General features: G+C 41.6%; 1 protein-coding gene across 7 annotated transcripts in view; it reads right to left on the reverse strand.

Moving 5' to 3' along the window:
* Positions 1–23187, reverse strand: part of LYST (lysosomal trafficking regulator) — a 153754-nt gene extending 130567 nt beyond the window's left edge. For 4 of the 7 annotated variants that reach the window (XM_075924798.1, XM_075924800.1, XM_075924801.1 and 1 more), the window contains exon 1: positions 22997–23151. The gene's annotated coding sequence lies outside the window, so the exon portion shown is untranslated. Of the gene's footprint in view, positions 1–1811; positions 7794–22996 lie in introns of those variants that run through there. The other 3 variants (XM_075924799.1, XM_006122067.4, XM_025184124.2) reach the window with 3 other exon arrangements.
* Between the last annotated feature and the right edge of the window lie 1629 nt (positions 23188–24816).

Consider the following 24816-nt stretch of genomic DNA (forward strand, 5'->3'; position numbering starts at 1 on the left):
CAGGAAATATACACATGAGATACAGTGTTAGATTTAAAAAGGCAACAGAAACTATAATAAGGAACTCTCTAGGTCCTATAGGGCTAAGCAGCATGAGGATTTCTCAGAAGCAACTGGTCAGGGAGAAACCAGGGGAGCACCTCTGCTCAGGCCCCACTTTCCCACTCCGCCAACTGTGGTGGCCTAGGGGACTAGTGTGGCCAGTGCCAGCAGTAGAGGTTGCCCACAATACTCACTGGCAGCAGCAGGGGAAGCAGAGCAAGGAGGCCCTGTTGCTTTGCTTCCCCAGCTGCCACATAACTCTACTTCCAGCAGTGAGTGTGAGATGATCACATGCCCCACCCTGGGCATTTATAGTTAGGCTCCTTCTCTTCTTCTTGCTGACTGTAGGATTGATACCGCTCACGCCACAGACTGACACTTCCTGTTATTCTGAAGTGACAAGCAAGCAAACAAACATGATTAAGAAATAGTAGGTCTAGAAGCAGCCCTGCAAACATCCAGTATCAAAACATCATTGAGGAATGCTAACAACATTAGGGATGCGAACGACTAGTTGACTATCCAACAAGCAAAAGGCTTATCCAATAGTCGACACTACTCAACTACAGTAATTACCCATTTAACATGTGCCCACTTAACACATTTTCGCAATAAAACGATTTTTTGGGGGGGAACTTTTTCAAATAACACGACCGTCCCCGAAATAACACAAAAATGATCAAGTGGCAGACTACTTCGTGCGGCAATATAAGTTGGTGAAAACAGTGGTAATACACATGAGCGGATGAATACACGTGGTCACAGCGCCCCTCCACTCACTCACTTGTTTATCTTTGTGTTTTAACAAACCACAGCGACTTGTGTTGCTAGATATCTAATGTTGATGTTGACAACCGAACACCAACAAAAAACTTGATTTTTCCACCACCACCTGGAACACAACCCCCACCTTTTCCATTTTTTTTTAAATGGGAAAAATTGACCCTGCATAGCACATTTTCGCTTAGCACGAACATTTTCAGAAACCCATCTATAGTGTTAAATGAGGAATTACTGTAGTCGCGTCCCCTGCCTTGCTGCATCTATCAGAAAAAGACAGTAAATAAGGTGGGGGAAGGGAGAGAAGAGAGCATTTCAAAGCGGCAACAGCACGGGGTGGCAGAGGCTGTGGAGGGGCAGAAGGTGAGGGAAGCTGCCCTGAAGCAGTTTCTATCCATGGTGGTCAGGGCTTCGTGCAGCCTCCCCTGCCCCCATTCCTGTGCTGTTGCCTCCAATAGGGGTAGTGTGTGTGCAGGGGTGGGTCGGGGGGGGAGCAGGCGGCACTGTGGAGCCAGTGTTAGGGGGAAACCAGCTTTTAAGATGGCTCCACCCCAACACTGGCTCCTGCTTCTCTTTCCCCTTCCTTCACCCCCGCTGCCTTGGATACAGAGACAGCAAGGGAGGGCATACAAGTAGTTGACTAGATTAATTGATAAGCCTAGTCTTGCCAGTTAATTGACTAGTCAACTATTCGTTCACATCCCTAGTTGGAAGGCCCCATTCTACAAATACAGTCTTCAGATACCACTCAGGATTCTGAGAAAATCTCCTGCCAAAGTGATCAATCAGCCAAGAACAACAGGATCACAAACTGAGGCCTTGTCTACACTAGGCAGTGGATTTATACTGCAGTGATTGATCTACAGACCATCAATTTATTTGTTTCTGAGCCTAAGGTAAGTAAGGGCTGTAGGAATAATGTTATCCTTGATACAGAACAGCCAAAGTTTCCTCACCTCCTGACAAAGATGGTTGGAGCAAGCACCTACCTGCTTGCACAAACAGTGGTGCTGCTATTCAACATGTGAATTGCCGAGTGCCTGATGTGACCATGAAAGGCTCAGCTGATGGCATAAAGAGCTTGAAGTTCCAGGATGTTGATATGCAGGGAAACTTTCTGTTTTAACCACAAGTCCTCAATTTTCCATGTCCCTGGAAGTGCTCCCCTGCCTGTTGAAGAGGCATCATAAGAATGGCCATACTGGGTCAGACCAAAGGTCCATCTAGCTCAGTCTCCACTGGCCAATGCTAGGTGCCGCCAGAGGAAATGAACAGAACAGGTAATCAAGTAATCCCGCCCCAGGGAAGTTGCCTATTCTGAGCTTCTAACAGAGTCTAGGGATACCATTCCTACCCATCCTGGCTAATAGCCATTGACGGACCTATCCTCCATGAATTTATCTGGTTCTTTTTTTGAACCCTATTAAAGTCCTAGTCTTCACAAAATCATCTGGCAAGAAATTCCCCAGACTGACTTTGTGCTGAGTGAAGAAAAAATTCCTTTTGTTTGTTTCAAATCTCATCATCCACCACCACGGGATCAATGTCCGTTGGTGTCCGATGCCTCCCTCACTATTTCCTTCCATCTTTCCCTGTTCAGTGCAGAGTGGCTTAGTTTCTAATTTCATTTGGTAACCCCCTAGTTCTTATATTATGGCAACAAGTAAACAACTTTTCCTTATTCCCTTTCTCCACACCAATCCTGATTTTATAGACCTCTATCATATCCCTGCTTAGTCTCCTCTTTTTAATCTCTCTTCATATGGCAGTAGTTCCAAACTCCTAATAATTTCCACTACCCTTTTCTGAATTTTTCCCAATGCGAAGATCTCTCTTTTGGGATGAGGCGATCAGATCTGTTCACAGTCAAGATGTGGGCATACCATGGATTTATACAACGGCAATAAAATATTCTGTCTTATTCTTTATCACTTTTTAATTATTCCTATCGCTGTTTGCTTTTTTGACTGCTGTTGCACATTTGGTGGATGTTTTCGGAGAACTATCCACAATGACTCCAAGATCTCTCCAGAGTTGTAATAGCTAATTTTGAATAATTAGTGGAGACTGTGTTCTCCAATATGCATTACTTTGCATTTATCAACATTAAAGTTCATTTGCCATTTTGTTGCCCTGTCTTCTAGTTTTGTGAGATCCTTTTGAAGCTCTTCTCAGTCTGCTTTGGTCTTAACTATCTTGAGTAGTTTAGTATTATCTGCAAATTTTACCACCTCAATATTTACCCTTTTCCAGATCATTTATAAATATAGTGCCACTCCCCCACCAGCTCGACCTGTTCTGTCCTTCTGTAGTACTGTGTCCCATAGATTATCCTCATTCCACTAAATTTCTGTGATGCCTATTGTATCAATAGCCTATTCGAAACAAAACACTCCAGTTCATCCATCTCATTTAGACTTCTAGCATTCGTATACAAGCACTCTAAAGTCTTGTCGCTATTTAGCTATCTGTGGTTACCTGATGTGATTGAATGGGATTCTTTTTCATTTGACAGTTGCTCATCAGATCTTACCTTCCATTCTCTTCTCTGTACTAGGACAGAGAATGTCTATTTATAGACCCTCTCCTAAGGGATGTCTCTGTCCAATCCAAGTGCTTCTTTGCACCTGTTGACTTTCAGGATTCATGTTCAAATGAAGAAGCTTCCCTGCATATCAACAACCTGGAACTTCAAGCTCTTTATGACATCAGCTGAGTCTTTCATGATCACATCAATGACTATAGTTCTGGTTTGTGAGGACCAAGCAAATGGAAAGCTCTGGCACTACCACTGTAAGAAGTCTAGGATTGTGGGAAGCAATCAGACCAGTCTGTCCAACAAATGACAACTCAGATGATAGACCAACTTCAGCCATGTTTGCATAGGACAAAGGCACAGTCTCATATGCTGAATCATGTACATGCATTCAGCCGTAATGCCTGATAACCTGAGACATACATGGTTAGAGTTAATGCTTCAGAACCAGACACAGGCCATGAACTGTCATACTTCATTCTTCAGAAGGGTTTTCAAAATCTGTAACTGAAAGAGCCACAATAAACTCACTGATTTGAGGTGGTACTAATGTCAATTTTCTGCCTAGACACTAAGATGCTGTTTTTTCCTGGAGTTCCCTTAGAGCAGTGGTTCTCAACTCATTTCAGTCCACAGACCACCAGGCCAATCAAAAAATGTTCATGGACCACCTCCAGCACATGTAGCACAGGATGAACGACACAGCAGCCACTCAGTACGATGGCAGCAGCTACAATGACGCTTAGAGCCTCAGACGGAAGTTACTGGCAACACAACACAGTTGCGTCCCAGGTGACGCTATGGATGACGCACCACGTGCTTGTGAACACGGTGTAAAAAAACAGCCTAATGAAGGCGCCTGCTCACGCCATGTGACTGTGGACAATGTTCCTGTGGACCACCGAAAAAGTCACCATGGACCACCAGTTGAGAACTACAGCCTTAGATAAACTTTCAGATGCATGAATCCATATTTTCCCAACACCAAATATTATATTTTCCCCCTAAATCCAAAATAATCCTCCTATGTATGTTTTAGTACTGCGCCACAAACCTATTTTCTGACTACTTGACTATGCAAGGGCCCTTTTTTGGCCAATTCTGTATGGCATAAAAATAAGCATTTTCATAGGCATTTGTTAAAAGCCTGAAAATATCAAGGTAAAACTTGAGACAGAATTATTACCCAAAAAGGAAAGTCTAGAACAGTGATGTTTACTTCGTCGTCAAAACCTGCCTATAACAATTAGAATTAATCACATTTACTGTTTAAAAAATTTCAGATAGCTTTTGCACCATGCTAGTACCAACACCCAAAAAGTTCCTTTAGTGGCTTGTTAGAGAGAAGGATAATCTCATGGTTAATTCATTGCACTAGAACTCAGTCTGCACAAATCATTGCTCTGATACAGACTTACTGTGTGACATTGGGAGAGTTACTTACTCTTTTTGCTTCAAATATAAAGCTATATCCCTTCTCATCTATTTAGAACGTGAGCACTTAGTAGCAACTTTATATCTTAGGCATCTGCACAGGGCCAAGAACAACAGGATCACAATCTGAGGCCTTGTCTACACTAGGCAGTGGATTTATACCGCAGTGATTGATCTACAGACCATCAATTTATTGTCTCTGCTGTAGATGTGATAAATCAATCTCCGTGTCCCTGTTGATGCTAGTACTCCATCAAATCAAGACGAATAACTGGCATCAACAGAGCAGCCCCTACCCTCCTTACCACACGCAAGACGCTGTGGTGAGTTTGTTAACTTCAGCTACACTGTCTGCAAAGTAGATTGATAGGCAGATAAGTGTAGACAAGGCCTGAGTGGGGACCTCTGGATGTTGTTACACTACCACTATAGCCACATCCTCTACCATGGTGTTAACAAAAACTCTTCTTCTCTGAAGCACTGGACAAACAGTTTCTACCAGTAAGGTTTGTGCTGTCACATGAATGTTGTTACAATAAAACACTTCTGCAAAAATCTTCATGGTATCTGAAGTATTTCAATGAAACTATTATAAAAATGGCTGTGTCCTCATAAATGGTTAATTTTACAGCATTCATTGAAGTTGGTATCAACGTTATCAGAGGAACAAGAAATTAACTACTGTACTGTACTTGTAAAATAGATGTGTCAGCATCGCTTTCAACTTAACGGAACTGCTTTAGTAATCAACAGCAAATAAACATCCAAAAAGGTAATATCAACAAGCAGTGCTGCTCATGAAGTTATTTGCTCAGGTTTAATGGTCAGAATGAGAAACTGCTGAAGTACTACCTATAAAACAGAGCTAAGAATTAATTAAGAACATCTTATTCCTGTAACTATACAGTTTTCATTAAAAATTAAATACAGTTGTATCAAAGTGGAAGCATTATCTGGACAAGTATAGGGAACCAAAGGCTTGCATGGATTTGGCCCCTGAGGCTCAGGGCTCCCCTTCAGCATTGGGGAGCCTGTGCCGGTGTTCTAGCCACCTCACTGTTCCCCCTGTGGGGCTGGAGCACAAAAAACCTGGGCCCAACTGATTTTTCTGTACGTCAGTGGCCCAACCCAAAGAAGGTTCCCCCCGTTACCTTATTTTCACTGAAGACAAACCCAGGGTTACACATATATGCTTTTATTAAATGCCACTGTTGAATTAAATGGAAAAGGGATCGAACCTGATCTCACACACACATACATCCGTACATTCATATACAAACCAACTAACCCCATCTTGCTTTTGCTTAAAGTTATCACACTGTTGCTCACATTAAGTTGCTGGCCAGGCAAGTTAAATGTGAGGTGGGGAAGTGGGGGGTTTCTCTTGGTCTGGACCGATGCTTCAATCTTGACAAGACGAGACCTAGAGAATCATGCAAGACTCCTTCAAGTCTATTCGTTTTGTTGGATCAGTTCTTAACATTTTAACATCAGCTTAATCTGGAAGTCATTCTTCTTTGACAATTGACATCAGTTTGTAGGTGCCTCCTGGCCAGTGTTACTTCAAGGCTGTCTTGCTTGTAAAAGGGTGCTTGCTCTTAGCAGTACAAGGCTATCCATAATGTCCTGCATTGATCTGCTTTGTTTTGGGCCTCAATTTATGATACCTTGACACTTCTTCTCTAAACACTCACATTGCAAACACATGCACTCCGCCTCTCCAGGAGCTACACAATCATTTCACACATAGGAAAGGGATATAATTGTCCACACAAAAAATATAAATCTATTTCAATAGAAAGACTAATTCATCATATTATAGTGAAACTTACATTTACATTATACTGAATTGGGCAGAAGCTTTACACAACATCCACCCCTGATCTAGGAGACTGTACAAAAGTCTCATTGCATCTGACAGACAATAACCAGCCTCTGGAAGGGGAGAGCCAACATCAACAACCAGCTTAAAGGACAATCTAGAAAGGAGAGAGGGGGGGAAACAGGCAGTAATGACAACTTCTTACAAGAACATGTTCAATAGCCGTCATGTCTTGTCCTGTCCATATTTGATTTTTGGCAAATTTTAGTAAAAATATCAAATACTTTTACTTGAAAAAGCATAACAGGTTTCTAGAGCAGCATTTTTCAAATGTGGTTACCAGGGGCTTTTCCTAGAGCCAGAGCCTCCTGGAAGTGACTCGCAGGGAGAGGATCAGACAAAGCAGTGGACCCTTCCTTGGGACCATAAGGAAAGCCATAAATATTGGAGGAGCAGACAGCTAGTGCAAGTTTCCCACCTTCCTGGTGGCTCAGGGTCCTGGGATCCCTCCTGGGGTAGTATTAGGGCAGGCTCTGGCCCTGGGCTCTGACCATGGGTCTTCGTGCTCTGAGCTGAGCTGCACAGAGCGAGGGTCTATTTCCCAGCTGCTGGGCTTCAGGTTCACCTGCCCACTACCATCACTCGTCCCCAATGTCACCTCTGGCCCGTCACCCATCCACATCATCATACATGGCCCCACTGCCTCCCTACACCTTCCCATCCAAGGCATAATCTGTACTTTGCCTTGCAAAAAGTGATATTAGTAGGTTTGAAAATATCACTTTTCACTGCCTCCCTGCTAGCTGTGAAAAATGATTAACAAATACACAAATATCACTTTTCACAAAAGTAGACTTAGCAAGTCTACAAGAACATGCAAAGCACCTTCTTTGTTTTTCTATTTTGTTTAGGTCCAGTAAAGAATAGAGACACATATACAATATTATTATGATGTGTGCAAAAAAGACTACATAAATTATGATACGGATGTGGGTTTTGTAAAGGAAAAATTGTCAAAGCAGCCACTAGCAAGAGTTGGTGGCCACTCTCAGGCCACCAAAAATGTTATGAAAAACCTTTCTAGAGTATCCTTCATAAAACCTCCCACAGCACTCAACAGCAAATAAAACCTTTTAAAAAATATTTGTATATATTATTAATAAAAGAGAGACAGATGCAGAGCAACCCATTTCATACCAACAGAAAAACAGCTATGTTTCACATATTCCATGAGTAAAATTGGAGTTCAGGAAATCTGCCAGTTTCAACAAACATCAGGGTTAGTATTTTCATAATATTATCAGTTACGTGATGATGCAGTACAGTACTGTTATAATTACTTAGCCTCAACTTCAAGTGTTTAATCACCACTGTCGCATTAGCGGCTTTACTCAGGAATAAAATGTAAGCAAAGATGACTCATTAGCGGATAAACACTAGTTTCTTTACACTGCACTCAATTATTCACTTTAAAAAAAATTTCTCAGTCTCATCACTTGTACCTATTATTTCTGTTTAGTAGAGTATTTTTGTCATCTTTTCAGAGTAGGTGTTGCCATAGCAATTTTACTGATTGTATTTTATTTTTGGATTTGAATTATAAATACTGGCTCCATCATTTCAATAGACAGAGGAATAGAATCACAATGCAGGACATAGGTATACTTCTGTCACTTCAAAAGGAGAAATATTCCCAAGTGTAATTTTGACTCATATGTGATACAAGCATACTCGAATTACTGTGTTTAATAAAAATAAATCTGATCATCTTCTGACATGTTAAGTGAACTTTTACTTAGTGGGTCTGGCCCACGAAAGCTCATCATCTAATAAACCATCTTGTTAATCTTTTAAGTGCTACATAGTCCTGTATTTTGTTTCAGCTACACCAGACTAACACGGCTACATTTCTATCACTTATCTGTACATGTGTGTCAAGGCATATTAAAAACTTTGTGCAAATGCCAATCTGGTGAAGGACAAGAACAAGAAATTAGGAGAATCAAAGCCTCAGTCTGAAAACATTTTCCATTCAGCAAAGCCAGGACTACAATGATCACCCATAGGTGCAGCACAGCTTTTTCAAATTCAGCAATATCTTTCCTCTATTTGCTATTTCTCAGCACTTGAGAGTCAAAGCTAGAGACAAAGAAAAAAAATATTGGTTCAGATAAAAAAACAATTAAAATGGCTTTTCTATCAAAGCAAGACAATTTTGTTGAAGACGAAAATTAAGTATGATTATTTTTTCCCAGTTTCTTTAAACTATATTGAAAGTTTCAGAAAATAACTTTGTTTTTTTAAAATCTGCCCACTAAAATGTAATTACATTGTTGAGCTTGTTAAAGAAAGAAGCTATTTTCAAAATGAGAGAATCGTTCAGCCTTCCCAGTCAAGTATGTCCCGGCAGTATCTTCAGTCCAAACAGGAGCAAACCTTCCAAAAGAACCAATTCTCTCCAATTCAAGAGAATCAGCAGAAGACTAACTTGCTTGATATCTCATTCTGCCATTCCACATGCATTAGCGAATAGGGATGTTAGAAATCATGTAGCTGAATAGTAATGTAACCACATGAAATCATAGTTGTTACACGACTATTCGATAGTCCCCGGGGGTGGGGTAAGCAACCAGTGTGCTCCTGTCACACTCCTGGGGAGCCCCCTGCCACCTAAGTGCTGCCTCTCTCAGGGGTGGCTGTCGTGAAGCAGCCTCTGTCTGTGGGGAGCTTGTTCCACCAAACAGAAGCTGCTTTGCAGCAGCTTCCCCCCACCGCTGCTGGCTCTGATAGACAGCAGCACAGGAGGGATGAGGGAGGGGCAGCACCGGGAAGCTGGTGGTGGGGGGAACCAGTTTAAAAGCCGGTTTCCCCCAGTACTGGCTCCTGCCTGCTCCCCTCGCCACATCTCTATAGAAGGCAGCAATGGGGATGGGCAGGCGGGTCTGCAGGACCCGGTAAGTGCAGGGAGCTGGCTTGAAAGCCGGCTCCCTGAACATACTGGCTCCAACGTGCCTCCCTCACCGTCCTTGCTGCTACCTTCTCTATCAGATAGAGAGGCAGCAGTGTACAGGGAAGGGGCAGGCAAATCCAGTGCTTGTGGAGAACCCGCTTAAAGCCAGCTCTTCACAGGCACCTGGCTCCCACTTCTCCCTCCTCCACCCACCCCCGCTTTTCTGCCTCAGTAGTCGACAAGATTAAGCAATAAGCCTAGGCTTAATAGTTAATCATGTACTCATCTACATGCTGGCATCCCATTAGCCAATGATATTTAAGTAACCTGGTTGACAGTAATTGTCTTCTTCATATCAGTGGTGCAATTACATACTTTGAAATGTAGCAATAATTAACAAGGCTACGAAGTTTGTCTTTAAAAATACTAAACAAAGACTGGTCTTTCATACGACAGCAAGAGCCTCAATTTTAAAGCCAACTATGCTTTAATAGCCTTAAAACAGAGCATCCTTTCTGATTAGGACTGACATGGTTTACATGGTCTCATGACTTTATGCACTGCAAAGAACCATGCCATGAATCACAATAACTAGGCACTACAAGCAGGGTGCTCCTTAAGATTGTACATTAAATTCCATACATTTCCATTAACTTTGGGATATTCTTATGAGTCACCTTTAAAGGCTGACATTTATCAGTACTCAACTTACCTCATAGTATGTGAGCTACTGCAGTTAATTTCCATTCCAAGTATTGTAAATACAGTGGTTTCTCAGGTACTAGCGAAAAATATAATACTCAGTTTACATTTAAACTGTCAGACAAAAAATGTTTGACACACGTTTTTCACCTTTTTTCATGACTAGCCCCTTAATACAAAAAGCATATATTTTCATAATATATTCATTATTTCTTAAATGCTACTTGTACATCATTTCACAATTATATTGTGGATCTATGACACACCATTCCTCATTTGATACCTCACACGACATTCTTTGATGAACCAGAATATACATATCAGAATCAGAAGATTCCTGTAACCCCTCTGCACCCGTGTGTCAGTTCTCATTAAGAAGTTCTTGGGTCTGTGTTTCCAAAGCAGACTGTGGAAATCACATAGCTAGTTTTTAAGAACAAGTTTGACAAAGTTCTCTCAGGGATGGCCTAGGTTTAATTGGTCCTGCCTCAATCCTGGAGCCTGGACTTGCTTACCTCTCAAGGTCCCGTCCAGCCCTACAGTTATATGAATTGAAGCTCCTGGAATATAACAGCTTTTAAATCATCATTTAAAATTAGTCTGAATGCTTGCCTGATTCCTAGAATGACCAAGTATTCAAATTTTTGTATCATTCAGTGTTTTATCCAATTAAGTAAGGAAAAGCAGATTCAAATCCCAGTTTTGACACTACATTGTTGCATGACCTTGAGTAAGTCATTAAGGTGCTCTATGCATTATCATTCACTACACAGTAAAATAGGATACTGTTTACATACGTCATACAAGCATTCACGAAACAAACTAAGAGAAACATTACAATGGATACCTTATCAACAAAGTTTTTTTAAAAAGAGCTGAACAAGCAAAAAAAAAAGCAAGGGGTGGGGGGTGAGGAAGGAGAGTCTCTCCTGGTATGCATCAAAGGTTTGCTCTACATTGAAAAGGCGAAGACGACATGGTGGAACCTTCACTGAGAAAACAAAAGAACAGAATTTTTGCTTCATAAAAAGGGGATCTCAACCAGGTTTGGTGGAAAACACTGCAAAGGACTTTAAGGAGAACGTAACCTGCTACGTTTAGTCTCTGGAAGCATATTATGACTTTTCATTGCTATTCTTTGATAATAAATGTATTCTTGGTTTCACTACAAATAAATGTAAGTGTTCTGTTGGTCTGCTGGTTCTGAACGGAATCGTACAGGCTGACGTGTAATGATACTTTGGCAGCATTCAGTGGACAAGAGGTTGGACATGAAGGAAATGCTCCAAGAATTCAGGGTTAGTATGTGTAGCTATCACTCACTACCTGTAAAGAGAAAGTAAGATCTGTGAAGGCCAGAAAGGTAGCAATTATGTACAAAGAAGGAATTGTTTTCAAGGAGCTGATCCACAGCAGGTATTGAGAAGACTGTTTTATTGAAGGGCAAGTAGAAGTGAGGTGCCTCACAACCCCAGGTAGCTTACAATAAACTATTCCAGAGTACAAGTTTCCTAGTTAGAATTTGTGATGCTGAGCCAGAGAGGGGTAAAACAACCTAAAAAGCAAACTTTAAATGACATATTAGGATAATACTGAAACAAATAAGACGATTCCTTGCAGACAGTTAGCAAATTCATATTAAATATACTAGAGCCCTTGAAGATAGGCCTGTTTTGCTAGGGAATCACAAGTAGACAGGGGCGGACCGGCCCGGTGGGATACCGGGAATTTCCACACAACCCTCCCTCCCACCTCCACCCTCTCTTCTCCTCCCCCAGCTTGGCCTCTGCCGCCCAGCAACCCCACACTCCACCTCCTGGCCCCCATCTCCTCTCCGCATCCCCAGCCCCTGGATCGCCATCTCCTGTCTGGCTCTCTAAACAATCCCTCCTCCCCCTACTTTCAGGGCCCTGAAATCCGCCCCCCCCACACACACCCCTGCCCAGGAACCCAGCCCCCTTGTGTTCTCAACCCATTTCCCGGGCCTATTTTGATTACCAGTCTGCCCCTGGAAGTAGATACCAATCATACTTGTCTGTGTTTGCTGAACTTCTAATAAGATATAGGTAATGTAAATACCTAGCAATATGAGCTATGAAAGTGTCATGTAAATGTCTGTTCTCACTTTCAGGTAACACTAAAGAAACAAAAGCTTCAGAGGGGTAACCGTGTTAGTCTAAGTGGAAAAACTTAAAAAACAACAATTAGCTGAACTAGAAGTAGGATCTAAGCGGGTTTATGCGCTCTAAAGCAGGGGTTCTCAAACTTTGAGATACCGTGATCCCCCTCTAAGTTGCTCGCGACCTCCAGGGGTTGGGACCCACAGTTTGAGAAACGCGTCTCTACAGTTTTACATTGTTTTATTTGCGAGTGCAGTTATGTAACAAAAACATTTACACTTGTTTCACTTTCACAATAAGCAATTGTACTAACGTATTTGTAGGAGGTGAATTGAAAAAATACTGTATCTTATTTTTACGGTGCTAATATTTGTAAGTGAAGTAAGCATGGTACACTTAGTATACTGTGGTTGTAATTAAAATTATATTTGAAGATGTAGAAAAGAATCCAAATTATTTTAATACATTTCAATTGGTATTCTATTGTTCAACTATGCATTTAGAACTGCAATTCATTTTTAACTGATTGATAGCCCTAGTTGCTATGCTGCATTCTAGTGTACCATAAAGAATTGCAATCTCCAGTGCAATGCAAAACATGCTTCTGACTGTGTATCATTAACATTGTTGCAACTTCATTTAAACAATTTCCTGCCCCATTTGAAAATAAATTATGCATGTCATTGATTTGTTCTTTAGTATTACAGCATTTGTGAGAAAAGTCAGAGGTTTGTTCCTTGTACAACGTTTCATAATTTAACTTTGAGACATGCATGTTTTATCCTGCTACTATTATTCCCACTTGTTTAATCAAGTCATTTTGCTGAACTGTTTCATGTGTAGTAGTATTCTGCTAGTGGACAGATTTTTTTTGTGGCAGTGGTTTGGTATTCTACCAGCCTGTATTAGGACCTAAATTTACCTCTTTTGGAATATTGTTAGGCTAGGACTTAAATGAGAAAAACTCTCTCACAACTATACCACAATCTTCCCTGTTGACCCCAGTTAAACACCAATTACTGAATCTTTGTTCTGCAAAACTATAAGTGTAGGAGGAAGAGGGGAAGACGAAGTTTGGTAGGTTGGGGGGGTGGGGGGGCAAGGAGAGAAAAAACTTACCTGTATTTGCCAGTGGAAACAGGGCATGTTAAAACTATACACCTAGCCCAAGATATGGCACTAGCTATTAAATGAAATTTCCCACAGGCACAGATTTCGAATATTCTCCTGTACTTAGGACAACTTGCAGATTTCTTTGACAAGAGCAGGCCTGGGCAAAATATGGCCCATGGACCACATCCGACCTGACAAGCCACCAGATCCAGCCCAAGGAACTCCAGGCAGGCTCCTCCTGCTTGCCCCATAACCCCACACACTGCTCAGAAACTGCTGCTGAGCCCTGTTTCTGTTTCAAAACTGGAGGTGAGGAGGTAAGCTTCAGAAGCTGCCCCTGCCCCCAGCACAATCCCACTGGCCAGAAACTGTCCAATGGGAGTTGCCTGTTTGAATAACAGGCCTCCAAGAAAAACCATGCCCCCGCTCCTCAATTCAGTTATTCACTGAAGCACATGGCTGGGCAAGCAGGCAAATGTTTTAAGTTCTGCAAGCCTTTAGCTCAGCAGACAGGCAAGCTGGTTTGGCTGCTAAGTCCCCTGGCCAGAGCCTGCTTCTGGCACCCCAACTCCTCCCTTCCCCAACCCTCTCCCCCGCAATCAACAAACCCAAACCCTCTGCTCCCCTCTAGCCCCCATGCCCCTTCCCAGATCTGACACCCTGATCACCTGCCCCAAATCATACTCCCCACCTACCCTAGGTCATATCCCAAACCTCTGCACTCCAGCCACCTGCCATAGGTCACAACCACGTCCTTCACCCAAACTCTCCCCCAGACTCCATTCCCCCTCCTGAACCCCAATGCCTTACCCCAAAGCTCCCTTCTGCACCCCACCTCCATCCCAGACCCTGCATTTCCTCCATCAATATCATGGAAGGGTTCAGTTCTCAACTATTTTCCAAATCTTGGTGTCCCCCCCCCCCCAAAAAAAAAGTTATTGCCCACCCCTGGACAAGAGGCTAAGCAATCCATAGCTTTGCATCATTCGTTCTCTAAAATCTGATAACCTCAGTCACTTCAGACATTTCCAAACACAATTCACAAAGCACTAAACTAAGCACTTATGATCCCAAATCCCTTAATGCAAGATAGTTTTTCTGTAAAGATATTTCTGAGTGCTTTACAATGAGAAATTTAAGAACTGCCATAATCAATCAGCTCAATGCTCTAAGCAGTTCAGTGTTCCATCACATAGTAGACTTGTACCAGTTGCTTCAGAGGAAGATGCAAAGATCCTCATAGTGGACATTTATGAATAACAAACTTATGGGGCAAGTTTCTTTCTAACACCAAACAATTAATGGCTGCCTTATGCACTGAAGCATGAAAATGTATATCCCTTACATATTTTAGCCTACTCTAATTATGGATGTTTTTATGGCCTATATAAGTGTCTAATTATTCTGAGGCTTGATAAGCTCTTGCTTCTTGTGACATGAAGTTCTACAGGTGAGGTGTACATTACATGTTTGGGGACAGAATAAGAGTTCTGGATAAGAGCTGAGAAAACCTCTCACCCAAAGAGGAAACACAAAAGGTGTAGAATCAGCCTCACAAGATAAGACAGAAGATTGCTAATCAGAAATGAAATGGTGAATGCATAGTGTCATTAAAAAAAGCAAACAATGAGGTCTCAACATAATTGTATACACACCCATGGGAGTTACTGCTCGGACATATTAATAAATTCACACTCATCTCTGAAAGTAGTAAGAGCTAGAGATGGGTACATAACACATTTAATTTCCAGTATGGCCAGCAAACCACAAAAATAAATTCAAGTTAGTAAAAGCATTTGGTGCCCAAAGCATTTAATATATGTGTTAAAAAGATATGGAGTCAGCAAAGCAAGCACTGTATCTAGATCTGAGAGGAAAATTTGAATACACATCTCTTACCTCTAATCTCCAGGCTGGACTAAAATTGAGAAGCTAATCATGCATCTATGTAAAGATTTTAGTATTACACAAAAGAAGGAAGTGCTTAGTGTGATAGAAAGTGGACAAGATTTGAGTTTCTTACCTCTCTGCCCAACTGCCATCAGTAAGTTACAGAAGAGAGACCATTTGTATTAAAAACAAAGTCACTCAGGACAGATGAAAGTTTTGAGGATCGGATTTTAAATGATCAGAAAACAAATTCCGTAAATTCTACTAAATTAGGCAACTTACAAACTTTTCAACAGAGGGTGTGTGTGCAAGTGTGGTCACAAAGTGTTTGCTAAATACAGTATAATGAGTGGCTGTCAACAAAAAATACTTTAAAAAGAAAACTGTAGACCACAGGTTCCTCTTTGTCCGAGAAAGTTTCGGAAATAGAAAAAGGAAGGCTGAAATAGTGCTTCAGTCGCAAATGGGTCCAGATTTGAAATGGAGTAAAGTGTATGCTAATTAGTCAAAGAATGGGAGAAAAAACTTGCCAATAATGATAAATGCACAAAACTAAGGTTGGGAAGAGGATATGTTGTGTTGGAATCTACCTCAAAGAATAGAGTAAAAAAGCTTGTTAAATTTCATGGGGCAGGGAGACAAAATACAAACAAATCCCAATTAATTCTGCCATGCCTTCAGACAGATTTAAAATTTACTGTTAATTTATTCTGCAGTATGAAATCAGCATAGTAGCTGACGTCTACAAAAAAGAAGATACGAGTATCTATTAAAACTCAGTGGGCTTCTGGAGAGCCAGAAACTGGTCATCTCTGAGACCAGGAAGATTTTTTTTCCATCCACAAGAGCTAGAAAGTTTGGGAAAGCTGTGGGAAGATAGAATCAATTTAAAAAAAAGATTCTAAGAGATCATAAAAGCTAAGCAGTGCTGCAACAAATATTTTAAAAAAGCAGAAGCAGCATACTATAATCATGATTATATCAGGACTAGGGATGTTAAATATAGATTAATTAACTAATGGAATAGTAGACGGGATTTCCATTTGCCTATTCGATTAGCAGATAAGTACTAGTGCATGTTCTGCCTCTGAAATGTACAAGAGCACCATCTGGCCCCAGACTCCATGCTTCACGTCCCTCTTTGAAATATACAAGAGCCCCAGAGGGTACTCGTGTACATTTCAAAGCAGAAGCACCCGCATGGAGCTTGGGGTCAGCGAAGGTACTCTCAGCTGGCCCTGGGCTCCACATGGGTTTCAATCTTTGAAATGCACAAGAGCTTCTTCTGGGGCTCTTGTACATTTCAAAGAGAAAGCTGCTGTGCACCTGCTCCCTCCCACAGAGCTGAAGCTTGGGGGAACTGGCTTTTAACCTGGCTCCCACCAGCACTACTTCCTTTTCCCCCCTTGCTGCCTCTTTGTGATAGAGGCAACAAGGAGGGGGGAAAGAGGAGGAAGCGACTAGTTAATGAGTTGCTTACATCCCTACTCAAGTCTATGTCCATAATGTAAAGGCTAACAATGTTTTTAACTGTATCTGAACAAATCAATCTGAAGAACCATACAAAGTTTATCTCTAACTTGTAAAATTATACAGTTGGTGTCTACCACAGAGAACAGATACCAAGCAAAATGTGGTGACAGTAAGAGGGTCAGGTGTGGTATCTTAAGGCACTCTTCTCCTCAAAGGACAACAGGAGGATGTAAAATCTGCTCCAGAAATTGAACAGTAGTAAAAAGAAAAGAGCAAGCGAGCAGATACTGACATCTTGTTTGAGATGCTCAAAAATACAGAATAGCAGGCAACCAAAAAAAGGAAGAATTATTAAGTGCTTACATAAGAGGGAAGAATCAATGATCAGAGCTAATGAAGAGGTCATTAGCTATGAGGAAAAGTAAAGTTCCGGAAGCCAGAATTAATTATGAAAGTCCACAGTAACTTAAAGACTGGACAGCAGTTCGTAGTTCTTTTAGAAGCAGGTACGATATTAAAAAGCAAATTTATTCTTTGACATTCTGAAGCAGTCCTGAATTCCTTGCCCAGCCAAAAAATCATCCAGATTGGCAGGCAAACTCAACCGTATCTCTTCTATAGGGGTGGCATGAACAAACTTTGGTTTGATTCACGCTATGAAAACCATTCACATCTTTGTGCAGTACCCCCTTCTCTTTCTTTATTTTTGGGAGGGAGGGAGGGAGAGAATCAAGAGAGTCAGGCCATCAAAAAAGCAAACTAGACAACATTGGCTCCATGTTCCTTGAAGCAGTCCTGCTGTTTTTCCTGTTATTCGGACATTTGCAGACTGCCAAAAACAAGACCTGAAGTTGCTATAACATGCAGCCTCATCTACAATGGGATAGGAAGAAGAGAAATTGGGATAACACTAAAACAGATTAGAAAGTTTCAGAAAATATGAAGAGGAATCATTCAGAAATGGTATCACATATTATAGTACAGGTAAAGTTATTGCAGTGGTTATATTAACTACCAAGGTGACTGATCAATGAGTAAGAACATGAAGTTTCTTGGCACATGTACAATCTTGTAGAATTTAATATAAAATAAAAACTCAGCTGAACTGGGTTTTAACCATGAAAACTCATGATATTATATGTTAGTTTCTAAAGCACCTTATGAGCCTTAGACTCAACAGGACTGCTCGTTTTTAAACCTATTTTATATTAGCTAAAAATGTGTGCACCTAAATATATCCTGGCATGAACAATTGGAGCCAAATTAAATAAACCACAAAAAAAAATAGAAATAGTTAATTTTTGTCTAAAATGAGACTTCAGTCATATTTATTTTACGCATAGAAAAAGATTTATTCCAGCTGTATAAAAATTAGGTTTTTATTATTAAACAGTTCTGCCAGCAATTGATTTGCCAATCAATATTACTGTTTGATCACTGGATGTATTTGTAATGGTATCCTCAAAGATGAATGGCTGTGCAAGAGTTTCACCATACTTTAAGAGAGTGACTTTGCATTTAAAAAGTGATTTAGATTTATAAAGACATCCTGAAATAATTCACTCAGGAATTTTTTCAGGTGTTGCACAAATATATTGCATGGGACATCATCTCACTAATCCAAAAAATGTGACGTCAATTTTCCTTTACCCAAAAGGCTTGCTAAGTGTGGAGGAGTATTTCTGATTGCTTATCAAATGCTTCAGTTCTCAAGAAAGAAAAGGATATGAAAGTCAAAGGCCAGACTATGCATATCTCAAGCACTCAGATCCCACTGCAGTCAATTGAACAGTTAGCTATGCATAAGGCCCCCCCTAAAAAAAAACCATGCACTCTGTTTATGTTGTATACTGAATCATGAAGAGGTCAGTTATACAATACCCGAGTTGTGTCTTCAGGTCATTTAGCATTAGACCTTGGTGTGCTCACTGAACTTCTAAGTGGCAAGAGGAAGTGTGATGATAACCTTGATCCTCTTTGACCTATTTTTACTAGTTTAATGCCAATGTGTATATCTGCACTGTGATAAAAGGCCCACAGCATGGCCGCAGCTGGCCTCAGTCAGTTGACTCAAGCTTGGGCTGCAAAATTCCAGTATATGTTCAGGTTTAGGCTAGAGCTCAGGCTCAGACTCCAGGAACCTGCCCAAGCCATATGTCTACACTGAAATGTTGTAGTCCTGCACCCATGCACCCAAGCCAGCTAACCTAAGCTCTGAGACTTGATGCTTCAAGTTTTTTAAAACCACACTGCAGATATACTCAGTGATTTCATTGACAGTACTTCTGATTTTCCACTATGAGAAAAAAAAATAAAGCTTTAAGTCTTGAACAATTTACTAATCAGCAATGCCTTCAGATTTTCCAGGATTCTGACCATATGCAATTTTCAATACTGTAATTAAAAGTGATTTTCCAAATATCCCACTGTTTCCTTATTTTATTAAGCATACTAGCCATTTAAAGGAAGACAATTCAGGTTTCTATACTTACTGTTCTTTCAGACAAACCTGAACTAACCTAGTTTAATGTACAGAATTTTAATCAAATTAGTCAGTTCTTGCATTATACAGATATAGCTTGGATTTAACATTACTTATTCCTTCAGAAAGGCTTTTAAACAGTCATCTTATTACGGCCAAGGTGGGAACTGATAGTGTCCATCAACTTTCTAGGTATACAGAAGTTTGCTTAACACAGAAAATCAAAATTTCTACTTTATCCATACTTGTTTGTCTTGCCCAATTTCTTCATAATTGAAGCTTTGCATTTTTGGATACATCACAAAACCCAACAGAGAAAAGCAAGAACACGTGTATATGCTATCACTTCAAGCACTAAACCTATGGCTCTTTTAAAGATGCACTCCTGGAAAACATTTGTTTGTACCAAGATGACTACAGATTTTCTATTGAACACTGAAGAGATATTTTATATTTTTATTAATCATCAGTGTTATAAACTCTGCCATGAAGCCTCTAGGGGTTTCATGCCAGTCTTCACGTACCTAGAGAGAGCGATGGACAAGATCAAGGAAGAGGTAGAAGGGATATCGGTGCACAGGATGAGAATTAACAACTTGAGATTCGTGGATGATATAGTTATCATCAAGAAAATGAAGAGAAGCTAGCGAGAATGGTGCAGGTGCTAAGTGAGGAAGGGAAGCGGTATGAACGGATTATGAATATCGATTAAAAAAGACAATGGTATTTGGAGATAAGGAACTAAGAAGGAAGATCAGTGTAGATGAGATTGCACTAGAGAACGTAGAGAAGTTCACGTATTTGGGGAGCAACATGATGTATGATCTAGACTGTAAGAAGGAAATAGCAACTAGAATAGTGAAAGCAAGTGTGAGTTTGAAGGCTATGGATAAGATCTGGAAAAGTAAAGCAATTAGCTTAAGAACGAAGCTGAGCATATTGAAAACGTGTGTATTTAGCAGCATGTTATACAGATGTGAGACACGGGTGATAACGAAAGATTCGAAGAGAAGGATATTGGCATTCGAAAGGAGTCGTTATAGAAAGATCCTGAGAACAGGATGGATGCAGAAGTTCACCAATGAGGAATTATATAAGACGATACAGCCGAAAGAACACCTACTGTAGAAGGTTATACAACGGACGTTATAGCTATTTGGGCATATCTGCAGAATGAATGATGAGCAAAAAGTTAAGACCTTGATATTTGGCATACTGGATGGTTCGAATAGGAGGGGCAGACCCCACAGAGAACGGGTAGGTGATAGAGTAGATTGGTGAGGAGCTAGACTACAGAAACTAAGCCACTCTGCACTGGACAGGGAAAGATGGAAGAAATAGAGACAGGGATCAGACATACCTACTTTAATGGCAGAGGGTAGGGTCTATGTGGGAGTGGCTCCCCAAATTCTTTCTTTCCTCCCTCCACAAAAACCTCCCACATACCCCAAAACAACCCAGTTAAATACTTCCTCCATCCACACCCAATAACCCTCCCAGGGTCCTCCAAAGCAGTTACCCCTCATTTTGCCCCAAGCCTTTACATTACTTTTGAGGGGTGCTAAAAATACATGTCTGTATTGCAGTTTAAACAAATTACTCAAAGTTCTGTATTAATATAACTAGCAAGGAATATACTGTCACAACAACATTTCCTGAATTATTTTGTCTGTATTATTATATAGTTGCCAATAGATATCTGAAATTGCTAAATTAACAGAATGAAACTGGTATGATTATACTGTGTTTTGATAAAATATGAAGAATTCTATAGAATGGTAAAATATTGTATACAACTTTTACATTTTTGACGGAGAATTTCCCTACAAGTAAACTTCAAGAGGTGTTTGGGTTGGGCATGCAAAGGTCTCGCACCCATGTTTTTATAAAAAGGGGGAGGGAGGGAAGAAAGAGGGGAGTTAGTATTAGAAAAATTCTAAACTATACAGAAGTTTCTCATATACAACTGTAACAGATAAAAATAACACATTTTCCCTTTTAGAGTACTTATGGTGTTCCATGTTCTTGAACATAAATTTGAGACTTGTTATTTTCATTGTAATAACTATGCAAACACTATGACTACAGGACTGTAAAGTAAGACATGCACACAGCATAATCATATGCTAAAATATTATCAATAGATTACATAAAGAATATCTTGTTTGTTCTGTAACATGAACACATTGCAACAGGTATATTTAACTAGACACTCTACTACACATGTTTCTTCCTTTGGGGAGTGGATAAAAGAACAAAAAACAGGAGACAGATGGTTAGTCACATGGCTTGATGCACTACTGAAAGCATCAAATAATACAAGGATGAATACAGCATAAAAACCTAAATAGAATAAGAATCTTGTTCACATACAAAATAAATCAACTACCTGAAATGACACGTTACTGCTTATGATGCTATTAAGTAGGGGAAGCTAAACTTCACAATAGCACAGAAAATAATGAATACCAGAAAGATACATCAGCGCCATCAAGGCAAGAGAGAGACTGAAGTGTTCATAAATATATATAAGTTAAGGTCCAGTATGTAACAAAGGAAGTGGCAGTAGATAAGTATAACTTATTTCCTTTATGGATCGTACAATATAAGGTACGTGAGAAGTTAACTTACCCAATCTGATTAACAACTCATTTTATTGAAAAATCTTCAATCAAATCATATTAACAAAACAAAACCAGAATCCTTAATAACACTATTGCCCTAAAGTATCTCAAGAAACTGGGTGTGCATATCTCAGAACACTAGATGTCATCAAGGAAATCATGTCCCAAACACACTTAGGCTGTTACCAAACTCTACAACACCATTTAAATAATCTAAAAACCACAGCTAAAACAACAAAAATCATTACAAGTTGTCTTGAAAATAACCAAGTTGGATTAGTCCAATATTTTAGCCTCCTGAAAAACTTTCATGCTTTCACTTGGAAACTGCAGCGGGGAAAAAAGGACTAAACTTACAAACTATGGTGCAAGCTGCACTAAGGATCCTCTCTATTGGTTGTAAGCAAGCAGAGTTTTCTGTGCCACTCTACAGTTCGGGTGATGGAGAGGACTATGAAACTGACCAGGTTCAGAGCAGCAAAGTCATCCAGAAAGACTACGGAAAGGGAGCACATCTTTATACATTTTCCAGGAAAATGATATTCCTCCTGTTGATAAAGCGTCTTCCGTATTTAGCAACTAACTTTTGCGGATGCCTTGTGCAGTCACCCCCAGCATCACAGTATCGTATTTTTCGCGCTGCCTGAGCGCGGATCCTCACCGAGGCGAGTGTCATCGCTCCCCGACGCCGCCCCCCTAACTCACCCCAACAACCGCGGCGGCCCGAGCTCCGAGGCGGCCCCTGTAGCACCAAGTTCAAGACTGGCCCCGGGCTGGAGAGGCTGGGCTCGGGGACACCCCCCCCCCCTTACAGCCGGTAGCCAAGGCACCGCGAACACAGCCGTGCCCCCCCCCCCACAGGCTGGGCTGAGAGCGCGGTGCCCCGGGGGAGCAGCCTCGACCAGACACCCCGCCTGTCCCTCGCGCGCTCGGTCAGACCGGCAGCCCCCGCCGCGCACCGACAGACACGCAGCAGCCGCTCGGCTCTGCCGGGACTTCAGGCCTGCGCGGGCCCCGGCCCCGCTTACCGGGCCCGTCGCTCTCCCCGCGCGGCGCCGGCCGCCCCGCTCTTATCCCTGTGACAGCGGCCGGCCGCCCATACCCGGATCCGGCCTCCTCCTGCCACCGGGTCCGGAGCCGCCGCCGCCGCCTCCTCCCGCTCCCGTCACCCGGGAAACGCGGAGCCCGCCCCTCAGCCTCCCCGCCCAGGCGACGCGCCGGACGCCAATCCGCGGCGCCGGCTTCCCCAACGGGAGATCACGTGTGCCCCGCCGGCCAATGGGAAACAAAGCCCTGGGCGTGACTGGAGCCAGGGGATTCTGTGGGCGGGGCTCTCCCCCTTACGCAAACGCCAGCTCCGCCCACTTTCCACAGGTCACGCCCACTGCTCCTCCCCCGCGCCTGGCCGCTCTCCCACGCTGGAGTCGCTGGTGGGAACAAGGGGATTCCGGGGCTAGGCGGCCCGGTGAAGCAGTTTCACTCTGGGAGGTTTGCTGGGGAAACGGGCCTGGTTTACACTTCCACGTTTCTGCAGGAAACCCGTTCCGGTTTGGCTAGTGATTTTTTTTGGTGGCATTATACCAATGCAAGTGCCACGGTAGGTGCGTGAGCAAACCAGCTAGTTTGAGATAGCTCAGAGAGGGCTACTTGCTATCATCAACCCTCTTCCGCTGTTCTCTTGCAAAAAATCTTAATAAGAGGCAAAGCTGTACCTGTGGCCCCGCTGAAAAATTAGTCAGCTGTGTTTCCCTGATGATATTGTCGCTAGTAAGAATGGCACTGCAAAAAGAGACGAGCTAAAGATGTCACAAAGAAAGACAATGGTGGCAGCAAGATGTGTTGAGAAGGCAGAGATGTTTCTATCATAAGAACGGCCATACTGGCTCAGCCCAAAGGTCCATCTAACCCAGTATCTTATCTTCCAACAGTGGCCGATGCCAGATGCCCCAGAGGGAGTGAACAGAACAGGTAATCACCAAGTGATCCCTCTCCTGTCATCCATTTCCAGCTTCTCACAAACAGAGGCTAGAGACCATGTCTACCAAATCTGAGGAAGTGGGTCTGGCCCACAAAAGCTCATCATCTAATAAACCATCTTGTTAGTCTTTAAAGTGCTACATTGTCCTGCATTTTGCTTCAGCTACCCCAGACTAACACGGCTACATCTCTATCACAAATCTGAGGTAGTACTGGAATGGGTTCAGCAGTTCAAACCTAGGTAGGATGACTATAGGAGATACTAAATATCACTTAGGAATCCAACATAGAATTGGACTAACAGTTGCTGCCCTAGAAAAACTCAGAGACAGCTGGAGAAATAAAGGTATTTCCATGAAGTGTTAAATAAAATTGTCTCTTGTTTTTAGCATCTTGCTATATGCACTTAAGACATGGATGCTAAGGAAACAGGACCTTAAGAGACTTTGTGCCTTCTAACTGAAATGCTACAGGCAATTGCAGGATGTTAGCTATACTGTACATATGACTAACAAGAAAGTAATTGTCTAGATCAGTGATTCCCAACCTTTTTCCCCATGGAGGAACCCCTAAAATAATTTTTCATATCCCGAGGAACCCCTACCAATGAAAACATTTTCTTGGCCAGAAAAAGTTGAGAGCGGGGAGCGCAATTCAATTACTGCTAAATTATTGTCAAGAAAATTTATTTGTAAAGAATTGTTTTATATCTATATATATATATCTATCAGCTTACATTGTAAGAACACATTTTAAAATTTATTTATTCCATGATTTCTCACGGAACCCTTGACGATGGTCTGAGGAATCTAGATCAGTGCGGAAACACTGATCTAGATTTACAGGAATGATACCTAATATCAAGATAATC

Source organism: Pelodiscus sinensis, chromosome 3 (assembly GCF_049634645.1).
Source record: "Pelodiscus sinensis isolate JC-2024 chromosome 3, ASM4963464v1, whole genome shotgun sequence".
NCBI classification, from domain to species: Eukaryota; Metazoa; Chordata; order Testudines; family Trionychidae; genus Pelodiscus; species Pelodiscus sinensis.